This window comes from Amblyomma maculatum, chromosome 10 (assembly GCF_055883805.1).
Source record: "Amblyomma maculatum isolate TAMU_Amacu chromosome 10, ASM5588380v1, whole genome shotgun sequence".
Classification (NCBI taxonomy): domain Eukaryota; kingdom Metazoa; phylum Arthropoda; class Arachnida; order Ixodida; family Ixodidae; genus Amblyomma; species Amblyomma maculatum.
In genome coordinates this window covers 22306760-22322969 of record NC_139353.1, presented here as the reverse complement: position 1 = coordinate 22322969, position 16210 = coordinate 22306760, and the positions used below count along the sequence as shown (strand labels likewise).

Sequence of the window (16210 nt, the reverse complement as noted above, 5' to 3'; positions counted from 1 at the left end):
AACTCTATGGAGGGAGCCTTTCGCGTGGGGCGCTGCTGAACTTCCTCTACAGTTGCGGCGCCGAAGTGCTGTGTTGTGCAGCGCTGCTCCAGTAGGTTCTTTTCTCTAGCGTTGTTTTTCACCTGGCGCCGTCTGCTGCGACATGGCTGCGACCCGGTTGCAGCAGCGAAATGCTTCCTGCAACCGGGTTGCAGGAGCAAAATGCTTGCTGCAACCCATGACGTCTTATCCGGTTTAAGAATAACGTCACATCCGGCTATTGTTTTGTCGGTTTTGTGTTGCTTTTAGTAGCAAAATGGCTGGTCGTCGTCCTTAATGGTGGGAGCCGTGAGAGCTGGGTGCTCTCGTGTTGTACGGTACGTAAGCAATTTTTTCTATTCTTTAGATACTTCAGTATGCATGTATTGAGTCATTGCCCGCTGTCTGGAGTTCTACATTTAGTTTTCAATTTCCGTGCGCCCGAATGTTCTGTTGACGACCATTGAGCCTGCTTGGCCGGCAGTGGGCCCGAACGGCCCGAAGGTGTATTATAGAAAGTTTCAATCGAAAGCTCAACGTAGTTCGACACCAAGGAACATGCGGTTAAATACCGCTTATTAGGCCAACCGCACGAAAGTCTCAGTCATGTAAAACACGCCTGACTACCAGTCTTGCGTGCGCCTGAAAACGGCGGGAAACTTGGGTACCTCTATAGTGCCTAGAAGTATATTCTAGGCACTATAGTACCTCTGTCACACGGACACGGCTGAACTCCTTTCAACTCCCTTCAACCAAGGTAGCCATTACCTCGAGGGAGATACGTGCCGTGTCACACGGCAGTGCATTATGGAAGGAAGTTAAATGGAGTTTTGAAGCAAAGGAGATCGACGATCTCCATTGATGGGCGAAGGGAGTACTCTCGTTTCCAATGTGCTTTGCTTCCGAGTCATATTTCTAACATATTTCTTCAATAATGTAATTTTTACTCCTAAATATATTAGTTTTTATTGCATAAAATTGTATTCTAACTCGGTTAGTTGCGTTTAATTGTCGCGACTGCACCACGTTATTGGCCTCGAGATCGAGCAGAGTCGCCACCTTGCGGCTCAGCGGCGAAACCTACTCAGTGTGGATGCGTTTTCGCGTCGCGTGCCATCCCGCAGTGATTCACGCGCGCGCATGCGGCGTGTACACGAGTGTTTTTGTTTGTTTCGCGGTTCCTGTGAGCTTTTGCTTACCTATATGCCTCTTGCAAAATAAATATGAACAGTCTATAACCCCCCCCCCCCCCCCCCCCCATGCTTCATTAAAGAAATAAATACTTGTCCGTATCGAGCATGTCATGCTTGGATAAGGACATCTTCCATCGCGGTCTTCGGCGCTTGAGGTCCTTTGACATGCAATGTCTCAAACGAAGTGGTACTGACGTTACCGCCGTGTCAAAGCAAAAAAAGGTCGTTGCCGTCAATAACAGTTAATGCAAACTCTCAGAAATCGCATATTCCCGTTTCTGTTTGGAATACCGCAGCTACTAAAACATATGCCACTTCAGACTGCTTCATATAGCAGAATGCAGTTTGAACAGACCACTCTTTGCCTGCTATGCCGTCTGTATGCACGATAGAGTTGTGTGAGTACTTCTTTTTTTTTTTTTTTTTTTTTTTTTTTTTTTTGCTTTTAAACCTCTATTGCGGTATCTCAATGGTAAGGACGCTCGACTGCTGATTTCGAGAACGGGGGATCCTATCACAACCGTTTCGAAAGGCGTTCCTCTGCTGTGGGATTTGACTGCACAATAAACAATCCCACGTGGTAAAGGTGGTGTTAATAATGAAAAAAAAAAAAAAGAAAACTACACCAAAACGAGCCTCTGCTATTATCCGTCATAGCCGATGCCGCTTTCATGCGTTAAACCCGGGCCAATATGCATTTCTTTTTTTTTTTTCTTTTTTTTTCTTTTGTTGAAGGCTTCTATGCATCCGTAAAAGTATTAGTGAGCACATTTCGCTTTAGAGAAATGATCGAATGTTTGGGAAACATATTCCCTGCACCTAATTGTTACCCTAAATATTACATAATACACCTAGATCATTGTACTTTATTGGTAGCCTATTATAATCATTATAATCCCTTTTCGTCCAGGTGCTGTCTTCCGACAAAACTCGTCATTTCGGACAGGGGGAGTGAAACAGCTTCATGCGGGCTTAAATATCAGTGTTTAGTTCGGGAATAAATACATTTTTATAGTCGCATGATAAGATGACCTCCATTTCTTTCGGAATAGTTTTATATCCGGCACCTGTTTTGGAAGCAACCCTAATATTTTACTTCGCATAAGATAGCCACTGCTAAATAATTTGTGATGAAGAAATTTTCAGCTCGTAAAATTGGTTCTCAGAACATGACAGTGCCCATGCGCAGTTTATAACGATGTCTTCGCAGCGAGTAATTCGTAGCTTGTACTTTAACGTCACTAAAAATTAATCGCTGATTATTGTAAATTCTGTCAAGTTGCGTAAAAGTTCTCTCACAGGGTTAAATTTATTCGCATTGCAAAACAAAATAATTACACTACTAATTTACCGTTATATATTAACATCACACACATCAGGAATCCCTTATGCTTTCCTCGGTTTCAGGAAATCATTTAAAGTTAGTGGCGCATGCATTAATACGCTATCACATTCTATGACAGTGGCCGCAAAAAGCACCTCGGCAAATTCAATCCACTCAGCGCTGTACACGTGAACAATCAGCTTTCCTGTGCGGTGAGGTTTCCTGTAAAGTGTCGGCGTGATCTCATATTTGGGGAATGCTTGTGCGTGATTGTCTGGGCCAGAGTTGATGTCCACTCAGTCTATGGCACCCGCCGGGCAGTACGCTGCCAGTGCTACAGTTAAACTGCTTAATCTTCGTGTCAAGTACGATATAATGAACCAGGCTGCATCGATTCAATCTAAGTTACTGCAGGTCAGAGCACGAACCTTGTATCTGCGTGGGCTTGACACTAAATTCGCCGGTCTCACTCGCATGAGATAATTGCAAACTGTTTAAAATTCGATAAGAAAAACAAAGCTGTCATTAGGCAGGCCCAAGCATTAGGCGCGTGAGCGCGGTTCAGCACAAGAAACGTGCAAAGTAAATCTAGAAGACTGGTGGTTGCATGCTTTGTTTTCCTACTTCTGCTGCATTGGCGAAATCCTTGGATTTTTTTCAGCAATATTGCAGAAATACTGCAGAAGACACGTTTTCATCGCCAACAAACCCGCCGTAAACTCGGAAGCAGACCTACGCAGCGTGCGTTTCTGCGAGCGCCGCCGGCTGCCGATCCACACTACCGGAGCGATGGTGGTGCCACCACTAGGTCGATCTCGCGGCGAATAGTGTTCTAGAATTGAGAAGTGTGCCGTCTGCCGCCGGCGAGCTGGTCGTTTCAGCGATGACAGGAGAGAGGGCGCTGTGTGCAGGAGGAGCGCAGTGAGCGCGGAGCAGACAGCTGGGTGAACCGTCACCGCTAGTTCAATCGGACTCCGAAGGCGCTTTAGCTCCCACACGCTTGTCTAAATGTATGTTCATGTTATGTTCATGAACAAAACAACTAGTTCCCTGTGAAATAAGCGGCCGTCGTCAGGGAACGGCAATACAAATACAGGCAATGTAAGATACAGATTGCCGACGAACTGACAAGCAACGGCAAGATATATTTCCTGAACGTATTGGGTGCTTTATTTCTCTAACACTAGCGGGAGGTTCAATGACGAATGTGTAACGTATTTCTATGATCATGTAAATTTTTAATATTGGATGCACCGGTTCATGCGGGCTAGACTGAAGTCTTCCATCGACGCTCGCACGTACTGAAAACGCAGTGAATGGTGTTTTAGGCTAGGCTAGCGTACTTTTTGCACCACATGTAAATAGAGGTATGCGAAGATTGCTTGAAGACAGAAATTATGCCAGCGCTTACTGATGACTTTATTTAAATGTGGACGAATACATATGAACTGGCAGTCCTGCTTGAAACGAAATGAATGAATGAGAGCACATAGCAGTTAACGAAACCACTTAATCGACGACGTGAAAAAAAAAAAAATCGCGACTTAGTGCAAGAATATGGTACAAACGTATAAAACTGTACAGAACTATATGAGAATATTAATGAACTGTACTAGGCCGTGAATAAATTAAGCTGCTAAATTTGAAAACACACAAGAGAAAGGCAGAATGATTAAAGTCCTCAAACACGATTACTTGCACCTCCTCAGCTTTAATTGCTTTACCTGCTCTGCTTTAGAGGTCTGCTCTTGGTTTAGCAACTTGGCATAAAAACGCAATCGCTTGAGGACGTAGAACTTCACTATGTTAAGTGTAATTTCTTTGTCATGAGTAGGGCAACCAAACTTGGAAACCTCTGCGCTTTGCAAAAACAAAGCAAATTCACGCATGCTATTTGCGTTAATCTTTCTTGAACTAAAACAAACAAACAAAAATACCGTGAAAGACTCTTCCAGCGTGTGCACGAGCTTTGCAAGCTCCGAGGACGGATAAAAAAAACCTCCGTGGTCGAAGTTTGAGATAAATTGATTTTGTTCATTTTGTACCGTGCACGATTTGCTTGAAATGAGATAAGCGAATCAAGTAATGCATTTTGACTTGTTCATGAACTTTCTAGTGACATATCCTGCAATATAAGCTATGAGCCGGCTAGAACTGTTCCTAGTGACGTATCTGTGGTCATCTGAAGGAAGAGAATTCAAAGTAGCTTCGACGTCCTCGAGCCTTCTCTCGTCAACCAAAGGAGGCATTTACAATTTCAGCATTACAATTTCCTGTCTTTGGGGGCTTCGCTAAGTTGTAAAATGCCAGGGCATTAACTGTCACTAAAAAATTGAGCCGGCGTGGATAATCGTTGCAGCCATTAAATTGCCTCACGATGCCGAAGAGGTTTTCTAGTTTGTCTTGATGTGATAATGTATGTAAAGCCTCATTTTGCAGATAAGTAGTCAGCGAGGTCGACTGTGGACTGCAAAGTTACTCGAAGGCCTTCCGCGGTGCTGTTGATTAGGAAACCATGCTTTGAGTGTATTTCGAAGGGTTCGAATAGGGAAGGCAGCAGAAAGAGCGCGCAATGAGCAAGAAGAAAGAACAAAAGGAAGGAAAAGAGCGTTCAGTAAAAGAAGGAGGGGGGGGGGGGGGGGGCGAAAGTTATACGAGACGGAAGGAACTGTTACTGTGCTCTCTGCAAACATGTGTTTTCCTGCTAGACCAATCATCGTTCTTCGCTCAACAACGCGCCATAGTACAACAGCCAGAGAAGCAACGCGATGCAACAAAATTCACGCAGGAAACGAGCCGCAGAAGCAGACGCCCCAGGCGTTTCCTCTGCGGTGGTGGTGGTGACAAACGTTTATTGAATAAAAAAGGGGTAGATGTATGCATCGGCCGGATCTATGAACATCCAGCCCTTACAGATACTGGGTGGGGTCCCTAGTACGGGACCCCAGTGGCGTCGGCCGCTGCCCGGGCGCGCTCGACCAAGGCCTTTTGGGCCTGCAGGTCATAGCAGCCGAGCAGGGTCGCCTCCCAGTCCTCCCGAGTGGGGTTGGGGTGAGGAGGAATAGCTGGGTTGGATGGGCAAGCCCACACCATGTGGTAGATGTCCGAAGACTTCTCCGCACAGTGCGGACAACTGCCCGTGAAGGAGGGATTAAAATGTTTTAGTGCTGCCGGGCACAGCAGAGTGTTGGTATAAAGACGGAGTAGAAGCCGCTCCTCCGTCTTAGATAGACCTTTACTTGGGCGAGGGTAAAGGCTATGACAAGATTGATAATAAAGAACAATGTCTTTAAAAGAATACGCGGGTTCGAATTCGAAATCCTGATCTAGGGGGTCGAGATGGGAAGCCCGGAAAGAGAGCGCGCGGGCGGCGGCGTCGGCTGCCTCATTCCCCTCGAGACCCATATGAGCAGGAGCCCATACTATTTTCCGGTAAGCGGGGTCCCCGGTGTAGGTGCAATTTTGAAGTAGTCGGTAGGCTAGGTATGGCGCCCAGCCTTGCTCGACGTTCCGACAGGCCCCTCGCGAGTCGGAGATAATTGTTTTAGAATCAGTGTGGGTAGCTGCCAGCGCAATGGCGACCTCCTCCGCGTGGGTTATGTCATGGGCGCGAAATGTAAGCCCGTTAACCGTTTTAGACTGGTGGACCACTGCGGCCGTGTACCATCCCCCATGGTGGGGGCCGGAGGCGTCCACGTAGTAAATGCCGGGTTTCGACCCATAATGGCGGCCCAGGGCTTCCGCCCGCGCCAGGCGCCGGCCATTGTGGTCTGCGGCGCGCGCGCTTGTGATGCGCTCCTACGGCTGACAGCGCCACCTACGCTTTTCATCGCTCCGGCGACCACGTCGCTCCCATTGCCGCGCGCCGAAGACGGCACACTTCCCAATTCTAGAACACTTAACCACGTATTGCACAACGCCGCGCATGGTGTCCAGCAGAGCGGAAAAAATGGCTGTTTAGAGCATGGTCGTTGTTTTCAGCAAATGTGTGTTCTTTTATATTGATATGACTAAAGCTAATTGCATTTTGCGAGAAAAATAGTAGTATAAAAAATATTTTAGTTTGTTTTGGACATTATTTTTTATATCTTTGTGCAAAATAAACAGCGCCTAATGGCCCCCTGTTGGCTGCTCTGAGAAGCTCGTTGCAAGCCGTGTGACACGGGGACAACTCCTTTAAGGCGAAACTCCCTGCGACTCCCTTGCCAAGGTAGTTCCGAGTCGGCCGTGTGACAGGGATATAAGTAAGCTTTCCTCAGCGGTCTGGACGAATAATTAATGATTGTAACGTCTTTGAGCTGATGGAGGGACTTAAGGAGATACTAGGACATGACAAAACAACGCGTAGAAGCAAGAAAGGCGAGGATCACTCAGGCCTGTGTGGGAAGCTTTTGTTTCGGTGCACCACGATGTACTAACCATTTGTGCGACGTGACCCTTTGTGTGACCCTCATTGCTGTGACGCGGTGTAGAATAATGATTTAATACCTCATTTTATGACTGCGCACTGTCAAGTGTATGCAGGGCCACTTTCTAATTGCGGTGAGGTAAGCGATTTCGCCTTGTGTTTAAAATGCATCAACATGTACTTGTCTTAATTTCTTTTGTGTGTGTAAACATCGCTTATAAGCTGACGTCTAATATTTGGTACGCAGGGACCATCCTGATATGTGTTTTGGAGTCTAGCATGGGCTTGCTGGTTGCTGAGGCTGAACAAATGGGACTATGAAAGGCGGAGGCAGCCTATGCTCCAACGCCTCAAGGTGAGCCCTGTACTTAATTTCAAAACAATTGTTGTGCCACCGGGACTGGTCATTTGTTTTAACTTTTACATGGGGAACATGGCACAGGTCACCAGTTTGCATAGAGTGCATGAATGAATCAAGCAAGCAAGCATTCCTGCAGCTGCAGTGTCCAGCTTGTAGTTTGCAGCCTTTTTTTTCTCAGATGCAATCAATGCATTGCAAACAGTGTGCAATGTAACAGTTGATTCAGACTAAGAAAACCAGACTAGCTCCAAAAACAAACAAATGTTTGCACGAGATGGAAGATCAAACCACGCTTTATTGTCTTCTCAATTTGCTGTGAAAAACTGGCAAAGCTGCCTTCTTTAACGAATGATATTCCTGCACAGATTGGTTGCGTCGCTTTTTTGTGCGTGTAACAAAGTTGCTGCAATAACTTTATAGCTTTGGAAACCACTGTGAAAGATAAAATGAGGTCTGCAAGATTGGCATCAATGGCTTGCAAGACAAGCAGCACAGAATATACACCCTGCCAATTCTTTAACAGTATCGCTTGAGCGTCGACTGTCCAAGCAGAAGCAAAGTGGAAATAAGGAGAGGGAACAAGCAGGGAGATGTAATCATGCTGCTTCAGCAAGTGTTGTCTGCTTGGCTGTTCTGCTCCATTGGCAGCAACCCCTTGAATCAAGTTTCATATCGGAGTTCTGGGAGCGCTCTGCTATGTGCTTGTGGCTTCAATCTGTGCAAACTTGTAACGTTCCAAATATTACACTTGTCCCTGGGTGTCTCAAGGTGTTTTTTTTTTTTTTTTTTTTTTTTTTTTTTTTTTTTTTTTTAATGCAATGAAAGTACCGATACAACAATTTTTCAAAAGTATCGATGGCAAGAGTTATGGGGCATGTTGGATTTTTTATCGGAAATGTGTGTACTTTGGAGATATTCGCATGATATGCAGATACTATTGCGGCTAAAAACAAACAATGACAGCTTCTCCGGGCACCGGCATGCCTGCCAGCCAATTGTAGCAGGGTTGCTTCACATTGATCAAAGCAGCGTAGCAAACGAGGTTCACTGCAGCAGCAAGAATTGTGAGCACGCCCTCGCACTCTATTGCTTTGTCATCTCCTGCATCTTCCGGCGCAGCAATGCCGGGCAGTCGACGGTCGCGTGGTACTGTTAAAACATTGTCCATTTCGTAGCAGAGGCAATGCCTGCCTAATGTATATCCTCTTCACTTGACGAGCAAAGAAGCATTCTAGTTTCCCTTGCTGAGAATGGGGAATGCAGCCCAATGTCGAACACTTTCTTTCCGCTCATCAGAGATTATCCTTTTATGCCAGGGGCCTTGGCGCACAGCCCGTGGAGCTGCGTGCTGCAGTCCGCCAGCTCAAAATTTTCAGCTGACGTTTTGAAAGCATTGCCACCAGCCCTAATTTCCAACTAAAATAAACTCAGATTTTGTACCAGTTAGTACGCATTCATTTTTGAAAAGGCGTTGACCACTTAATCTGCGTGAACTTTCATTTGATATCACTATGCCTTCAAAAGCAAGGAGCCGGACATCCTGCCTTTTCTTTTATTTCCAGGTGTTCTTTTTTTTTTTTTTTGATTTTCTTGTTGAAGATTATAAGTGTGGTATTTATTAACAGGTGTACCATTTCAGTACCTCTCTCTGAGCGATCCTGAAGCTGCTTTTGTCCGGCATTGAAGTGGAAACAGCACACATTGCTTTTCTTTTGCAATAATAGGAGCGCTTGGTCTGACAAAACGAAATTTTGCTTATTTTTGTTTATTTTATTGTTATTTACTGTACTTTGTTTCCTGTTGTTTTATTACTTTCTGGCTCCTGGGTCATGAGAGAAAAAGCTTTCTCAATGCAGCCCACGTAGCAATATGAGTTTGAGACCCCCTGCTCTATGCCCATAATGGCGTGGGGATCAATGGATAATTCATAATTAGTTTGTCTGAAAGGTAATTGTTTAGCAAAAAGCGACCATATGCCACTGGTCGGCCCAGACCCACAACCTCCGCATCATGGTGTTAGAAGTGTGTGAACGGGTCGCTCCGCACCGAACAGTAAGTGGCAATACCGATGCTCTGATTTCCGTAGGCTGCCGAGAGACTGCGTTGACTGTTGGTGGCCGCGGGTTCGCTGGGTGCCGCAAGGATTGCCAGTCAGTTCTCAACTTGCATCGGTGCACATTTTGTTTTTCTCGCTGACGCCCCCGCTCCACGCCTTTCTTCGATCACGGTATATTCTAAGTTGTAATGTAATGTAATGTGGAAAAAAAAGTGCATTGTTCACCACTGCAATACAGGCTACGTATTCTGCAATGAAAAATGTCAGCTTTCTTCGGTGCGAAAAGATGTCAAACGACTTCAGCTATGGTGGCCGGCATACTAAGAAAGGACCGAGCTATACAGCCACTGTTTGTGAGGGGCACTTGGAGCCCAGGTTTGTGTCCAAAACATGGACGACAGAGTTAAATGGGCATGTGCTGCAAAGCGTTGCGCGTTGCTAGCAAAGGAAGCGGTCCCCACAATATTCTCTGCCTGCCTTGCCTACCTTTCAGACATCGAAAAGTAGAAAGCGACCCACTGAAAGGCAGCCCCAGGAACCGAAAAAATAGAAGATCGTCAAACCTTCTGTAGAAGCGTCAAGTGAAGGTAGCACGCGCTTCACACGACACTGCGTGGGCATGGACAGGCCCAAAAGCTGGGTGTGGCTCAACCCACGGCCCGTCTGGGCCGACACATGAACATTTTTGCTGGACTCTGAGTGGGCTTAAACGTACGGGTCTGAGCCGGATTCGGGCTTGTACACATGGGGCCGATGTCCTTTATAGTCACTTTGTCAGAGTAAAATACACATTCGCGGCGTAGCTGCAGCGAAATGGATAAAATAACCATGGTACGCTCCGAGAAAGAAGTTTAGTCTTCTTGGCTTATTTATTTACTTATTACGGCACCGCGGTGGCTTGGTCATTAAAGCTCTCGAGTACTGAGCTGGGATACCCTAGTCTGATCCTAATTGGGAAACAGCATTTTGGTCGAAGCTGAAAGCATTGCAGGCATGTACTTAACGATGGCAGTTTCATTGAAGAATCCCAGGTGGCCGAAGTGATCTGGAAGCCTCTGCTACGGCGTCCTCACACTTTGAGCCGATTTGGGACCATTGCTCCAGAGACATAGCCCTTTTGTTGTTTTTTTGGCGTCATGTACACTTTTTTTTTTTTCTCCACGTGAAAAAATTCAAAACCAAATGTGGGTATGGTTTTCATTTCAATCTGTTGATTGGAACGTCTCATAACTGAAATAGCCGCAAAGGCTTGATAGAGTTTAGAAATCTCCTTGATGATGGAATAAGATAAATCTTGAATGAGCAATTTTTAAATCGAGTCGATCAGAGTCGTAAACAATTAGGCGTGCGCCGGCCACATTGAACGATACAAACGAATATATGAAATTACTCCCCTCGGTTACTAAAGAGCAGCAGTCAAACACCGCTCTTGCATGTTTTAAAGCGTAAAATGCCATGTGCGGGTTACGCTGGTGTGGTGCAGCGTGAAGTTCGCCTAATAAATTAGAGTAGCGCCAGGTGAGGCTGTTTCAGCTATCAGCGAGCACAGACAGTCTGGTCTGCAATAAGGCACTTCTACATATGGTCAGTTTTATACAGTCGTGCCTCGTTAATATGGACACTTTGGTTTCCGACCAAAACTGTCCATAAAGCGAGTCATCCATAATAACGAGTCATGAATAAAACGAAAAGAATTTTATTGAGAAAAAAAAGAATTGTAATTAATGACTTCTTTTGTAGATAACGGTGTGCACTTGACACAAATTTTGACAGAACACCGGCAATTTTGAGTGCATTATCCTTATCATTGTTGTCTTCGAAAACTAGTAGTGGAGTCTGAAGCCACTCGCGTACAATGACACACGTGATGGTGGGCTTTGTGTTGGTTTAACTTTCGAGCATGAATCGGCGTCCGATTTTCTACTCACCATCACTTTCAAAATGGGCTCGGCACTGAGCAAAGTAGCCGCTAAGTAGCTGCTTGAGATTCTTCTGAGGCGAGGAAACAGTCGAGCTGTCGATACTAGTCCCTCGAGGCTTAGATTGACTGAGATGGCTTTTGCTGCTTGTGTTCACAGATTGCTTGCTTCGCGCCGACGTTCAGCTCTGTTCTTTTGCGTTTAATTCCCACCATGCCAAAATCCAGACTCCAGTTGAGGGTTACAGGCTCCTGATACTTTGCACTTTCTTGCTTAGTTAACCTTTCTGCCTTTCCGTTCTTCTGATTCTTTCTTTTTTGCCTTGTACTGTTTCCGTAAGGAAGCGAGAGTCAAATTGGCAAGCTGCTATGCGGAGGCTATAGAACATCCCATCTTCTTGGCGCCGTTTCTATGTGTTCGTGTAAGACAAACACTGCAAGCTGAAGTACAGTTTAGAACGACGATTAGCCGACTACGAAGAGCTCAGACCTTGTCAAGGCCACATCGTTGACTTAAAGCGAAGCCGACATGCGGACCCGCCTCAGGTGCAAAATGTGGCAGTTCGGCAGCAACAGGGACGAAAACCAGGAGCCTGAGAGGGAACCGCGCCCAGGACGGGACGCCCGGTCTCGGTTGCATGCTCGTACATCGCCTTTCTTTTGTCGCCCTACTTTGTGAGTGTGTCTTAACTCTCACCGAAAAGAGATTACGGCTTCATGGAACACATACTGTGCTTTGGGAAAGAAAACTTCAGTTCCCACCACCACTGTATGCACTTTTCTTTCTTCCTGTCATTTCTTTCTTACGCTTTTACCGGCCTCTCCGTTCACGTCCAGCAGAATTTATTGCAACCACATGTTGCTGTTTTCCCGACTGCGGCGGCACTGCCGCTGCACCCAGAAATCTCCTGGTTCTCCCCTTTCAGGGTCTTTCTTACGCCAACCCTCGGTTTGCTGTGTAAGTTCCTCTCCGCTCTTGCGCCCCACGCTCGCTTTTATTCTTTCCAACCCCACAGGACTCGTTCAGGCATCCGGTTGTATCGGCTGTTGCGTAGGTTCGCGGGCGGCGTGCCCTTATTTAACTTGCGTTCGGACTCCTCTGCTTTTTTTTCAAGCATTTTCCATATTACCGAGACAAAAATACATGGGCCCAAGTGGGCCGTGTACATTCTTCCCCTGTCCATTGTCCAGACAGCGAGTTTCCATATTAACGAGGAATAACTACACTGAAAAAGTTTCGTCCCCAGAAAAACTGTCCATAATTCGGGTCGTCCATATTAAAGGGGGAACGACTGTATACCACTGGAGGCTAGGAACTGGAAACCTTATACAAACCACTGGGAAGGGCCAACATTCGAACGCTTGATGAGGTGCAATCTTGGTTGGTGTTCAACACTCGTGACGCCTCAGCCACAGATACAGTCTTGCTGCCGCAGCGGCGCCATCTTCTACATGCAGAATCAGCGAAGAGCATTGCAGCCAGAACACGCGCCGGCCCTGGCGGCGGTGCTGTTGTGAGCCTCTCGCACACCACAGGGCGGGCACGCCACCTGAGCTTCTTGTCTTTCTTCTACCGCCGTCACCTCCAGTTCAAGATACATTAATTCGAGAAGAATATTGGCTTTCTCTCTCTTTGATGGAGGTAGTACCTACGCTTGACGAATGGCAGTTTTGGCATGGCGTGAAGGCTACATACGCACGCTATTGGCTACTTTGCGTTTCCTCCTAACCTTTCTACGACGGCGCAAGAAGTCGTAGGGTGCTGATGCTCCGGACCAGGATGGGGGGGTGATGATGAAGTACCAGCACCTCCAACCAAATGTTACGATACGGCAAGCCGATGAAAACAGGAGAACACAGGACAGAGAGATGGTCGATGACAGTGAGATGATGTTTAATGAAAAATGTTGCCGGGCCTAGCGCGAGCGCTCTTGTCCGCGCCACTGCCCGCTTTTTCTTCTTTGATGTCGTCCGTAACAATATCATTTGACTTTAGAAACGTGCTCTAAAACAATTTGAATGCTTCAAAACTTCCGTTTTATAGCTTCAAAGTGCTCGAGCCTGCTTCCACCTCTCCAAGTTGGTTTGTGGTTCAGGTCATTATTGACAGTTCTGCATGACTGAATTGATGTCTTCAGTTTGGAGTTTTGGGGAGGGTTGCATCCATTGGGAAGAGTGAAAAATGCTGGCTGAAGATAAGGAACGCAGCATTATGAAAATTCCGATTGCTATTGGGCAACCATCTCATGGATGATGGCACTTGAAAGCGTTTTGACTGGAGGTACCCGCACTGCTTGGGCTAGGCCAGTGCAGCACTTCATCTTACAGGAGCATATGCACCTAATCTTGGTCGCATTTTGCTTGTTAACGACATGCAAGACATTGCTCTGTACAGATCATCACCTGATTTTTATCTTCAACAGCTAAATAATCTATTATTGATTTTTTGTCTTATCTGTTTCAGGGTGTCTATACTCCATTAACACACTGAATGTTGGTAGTGCTACTACTGCACTTAAAGTCAAGTGTTGGTCTCTGTTTGCAATATTTTTTAGCTGCTATGAGAAGTAAGATGCTCATGGACAGCCTCCTTAACAACATGAACTGGTGTATTTGTGATGAGGACCGTATATCAAAGACAGCCAGAGGTTTTATGATGCTGGCATTGTAGCAACTGTTGTGGTGCTGCAGTTCGATGAGGGATTTGGCCATCTTGTGGTTGTTGCCTGTTTGCTGTGGCCACCCTCAAAGTAAATAGCTGTAGTCCTGTCACACAGTTTGAGAACTTCTTGTTACTTGTATGGAAACTACTGTTTGGCACAAAATGACTTGTGGCTGCCATCATGTGCGTTATAGACATTTGGGTGGAACAGTTCCTCATTCTTTTTCACAGCCCATAGGAAGGATTTCGCAAGTTTAGAAAATGAAAAGTCCACAGCTGAATTAGTCGCGATTCTGGAATCATGCTGTGTAGTCGACAAACGCTACAGTCTGAGAGCAACGCATGTCGTCTAATGAACAGTGCAAGCGAAACTTCTTGGATGCAGCAGCAAATGAAAATGTGCACACATGGTTTTCAAGATGTCTCAACGTTTATTTATATGCTTCACAACCTACCAAAGCCCGCACGCTTGCGTTATACCAAAGCACAGTCAGCTGTCTGTTCTGATGTCTGCGGCCAGTGTTGATAACTTCATATCAGTTCTTTACTACCCATGGTGTCCATTTCTGCTGTGCATGTGCACTGCAGTGATACATTGTCACATGCATGCAGAGAGCACTAGTACTGGCCTTACTTAGGGTAACCTTTTCGCTGTTTTGGCTTTTCTCGTTCTTGAGCTATGCTACAGGGTGCACACTTTTCTTTTTGTCTGGTTCCTTTGACGAGTCATGAATTCAGCATTTTTGCTTCTTTCCTTTGTGAGGGTGTAGTGACCATATGCAAATCCACTATTAGAATATATGAGCTGCTGCATAGTCTGCAGTCCTGTTATCTTTTTATTTAAATTTGGTACGTCTCTGAGTTTCTCCGGGTGTTTTGTTATTGTTCTGAGCTTGCATTCTTTTGTTTTTTCTCCCCATGACAGCCGATCCTGCACGTGACTGATACTAGTCGAGAGATCACAACAGCTGCCCACCTTTCAAAGCATGGCATTCCTTGGCCCAAGTTGACTGCTCTCTGTGCTACTGGCTCAACAGTGTACTCACAAGTCTGCGCTTCACTTACGAGCGTAATGGCAACACACACACATGTTGGCCATAGCTTCCCATAGCTTCTGTGTCAAAATAAAGTATTCCTACTTATGTGCCTTTTCATTCATTATTAACGCACATGATTGGAGTAATAAACACTCCAGTGCCAAAACACCATGTTGACACGCTCATTTATGTTTAGACTGCCAACCTTCTGCATTACTTCCCTTTTGTAACCTACCTAGAAAGGTAAGTATTTACTGTATGTGTCATAGAACCACATGTATTTGTTATTCCTTTTGAGACTGGAAATAATCCGCAAAACCAGTAAGTAAGAAAAGTTCACAGATATGTTTCGTAGACAATTTTTAGAGGTAAGCCCAATGAAGATGTTTCGAACTGCAGACAGGGACTGATGATAAAATGGCAAAGTGGGCGGTGTTTGTTGAATTGCATAAGATTGGTTTAATTCAGTATTTTGCAGATGAGCAGCAACTTTCTTAATTGCAATGCTTGCTTACACCCATACTGTCACCTCATGTAATGCTCAAACATTTGGCAGTGCTAATCACTTTACTAAAATATTGAACTCTTGGCCCTTCAAAGTGAATTGTGTTCAGTAGCGAGGTGACATGCTTGTAGCAATGAGATCAGATCTAACCTTGGATACCCGCTTAATACACTATTGCTGTGCCTCTTATGCTACTGGGATGGTGAAGCAGCATACTAAAAGGGCATAAAAAAAAAAGCGTGTGCAGTAATTCTTTACATGTAACAATAGTTCAAGCCCTCGCCTAATTTAATTTGACTGCATTAAAAGGCCATATTTACCAAAAACGGCAATTTGAGTGACAAGGATGAGTGGCAGATAGTATGACCGGATAGACTGGTCTGTGTGATGTGAGGGCCATGGTATGGTCCAGCTGCCTACCCAAGCAGCTCCTTTCACATGAGAAAAACTCATTGCCTTTCAGAATCCCGTCAGATGTGTGAGTTGGGAGTTCATTTACATAATGTGGTAATTAGTAATTTTACAAATTGGTATGTGTGATAAAAGTGCAAACAAAGATTAGCGAGTCAACCAGTAGCCAACTAATTGTACAGGGATGAGGATACAGGAGTCGTAAATGCTGTGGCATGTTTTCCTTAACAGCGGTGCTGAAGTGCCCCCGAAATATTTGTTGCATTTGCTCAATTTATGTGTATTTCAGTTTCTGGTATAACCTTTCCCACACCTTT

At 45.5% G+C, this 16210-nt stretch overlaps 1 long non-coding RNA gene across 1 annotated transcript; it reads left to right on the top strand.

Annotated features, from left to right (window-relative positions):
* Positions 1–270: 270 nt before the first annotated feature.
* Positions 271–15098, top strand: LOC146175833 (uncharacterized). Its single transcript, XR_014701475.1, has 3 exons — positions 271–356; positions 7191–7298; positions 14866–15098. It is a non-coding gene; the product is annotated as an uncharacterized LOC146175833 (long non-coding RNA).
* The last annotated feature ends 1112 nt before the right edge of the window (positions 15099–16210 follow it).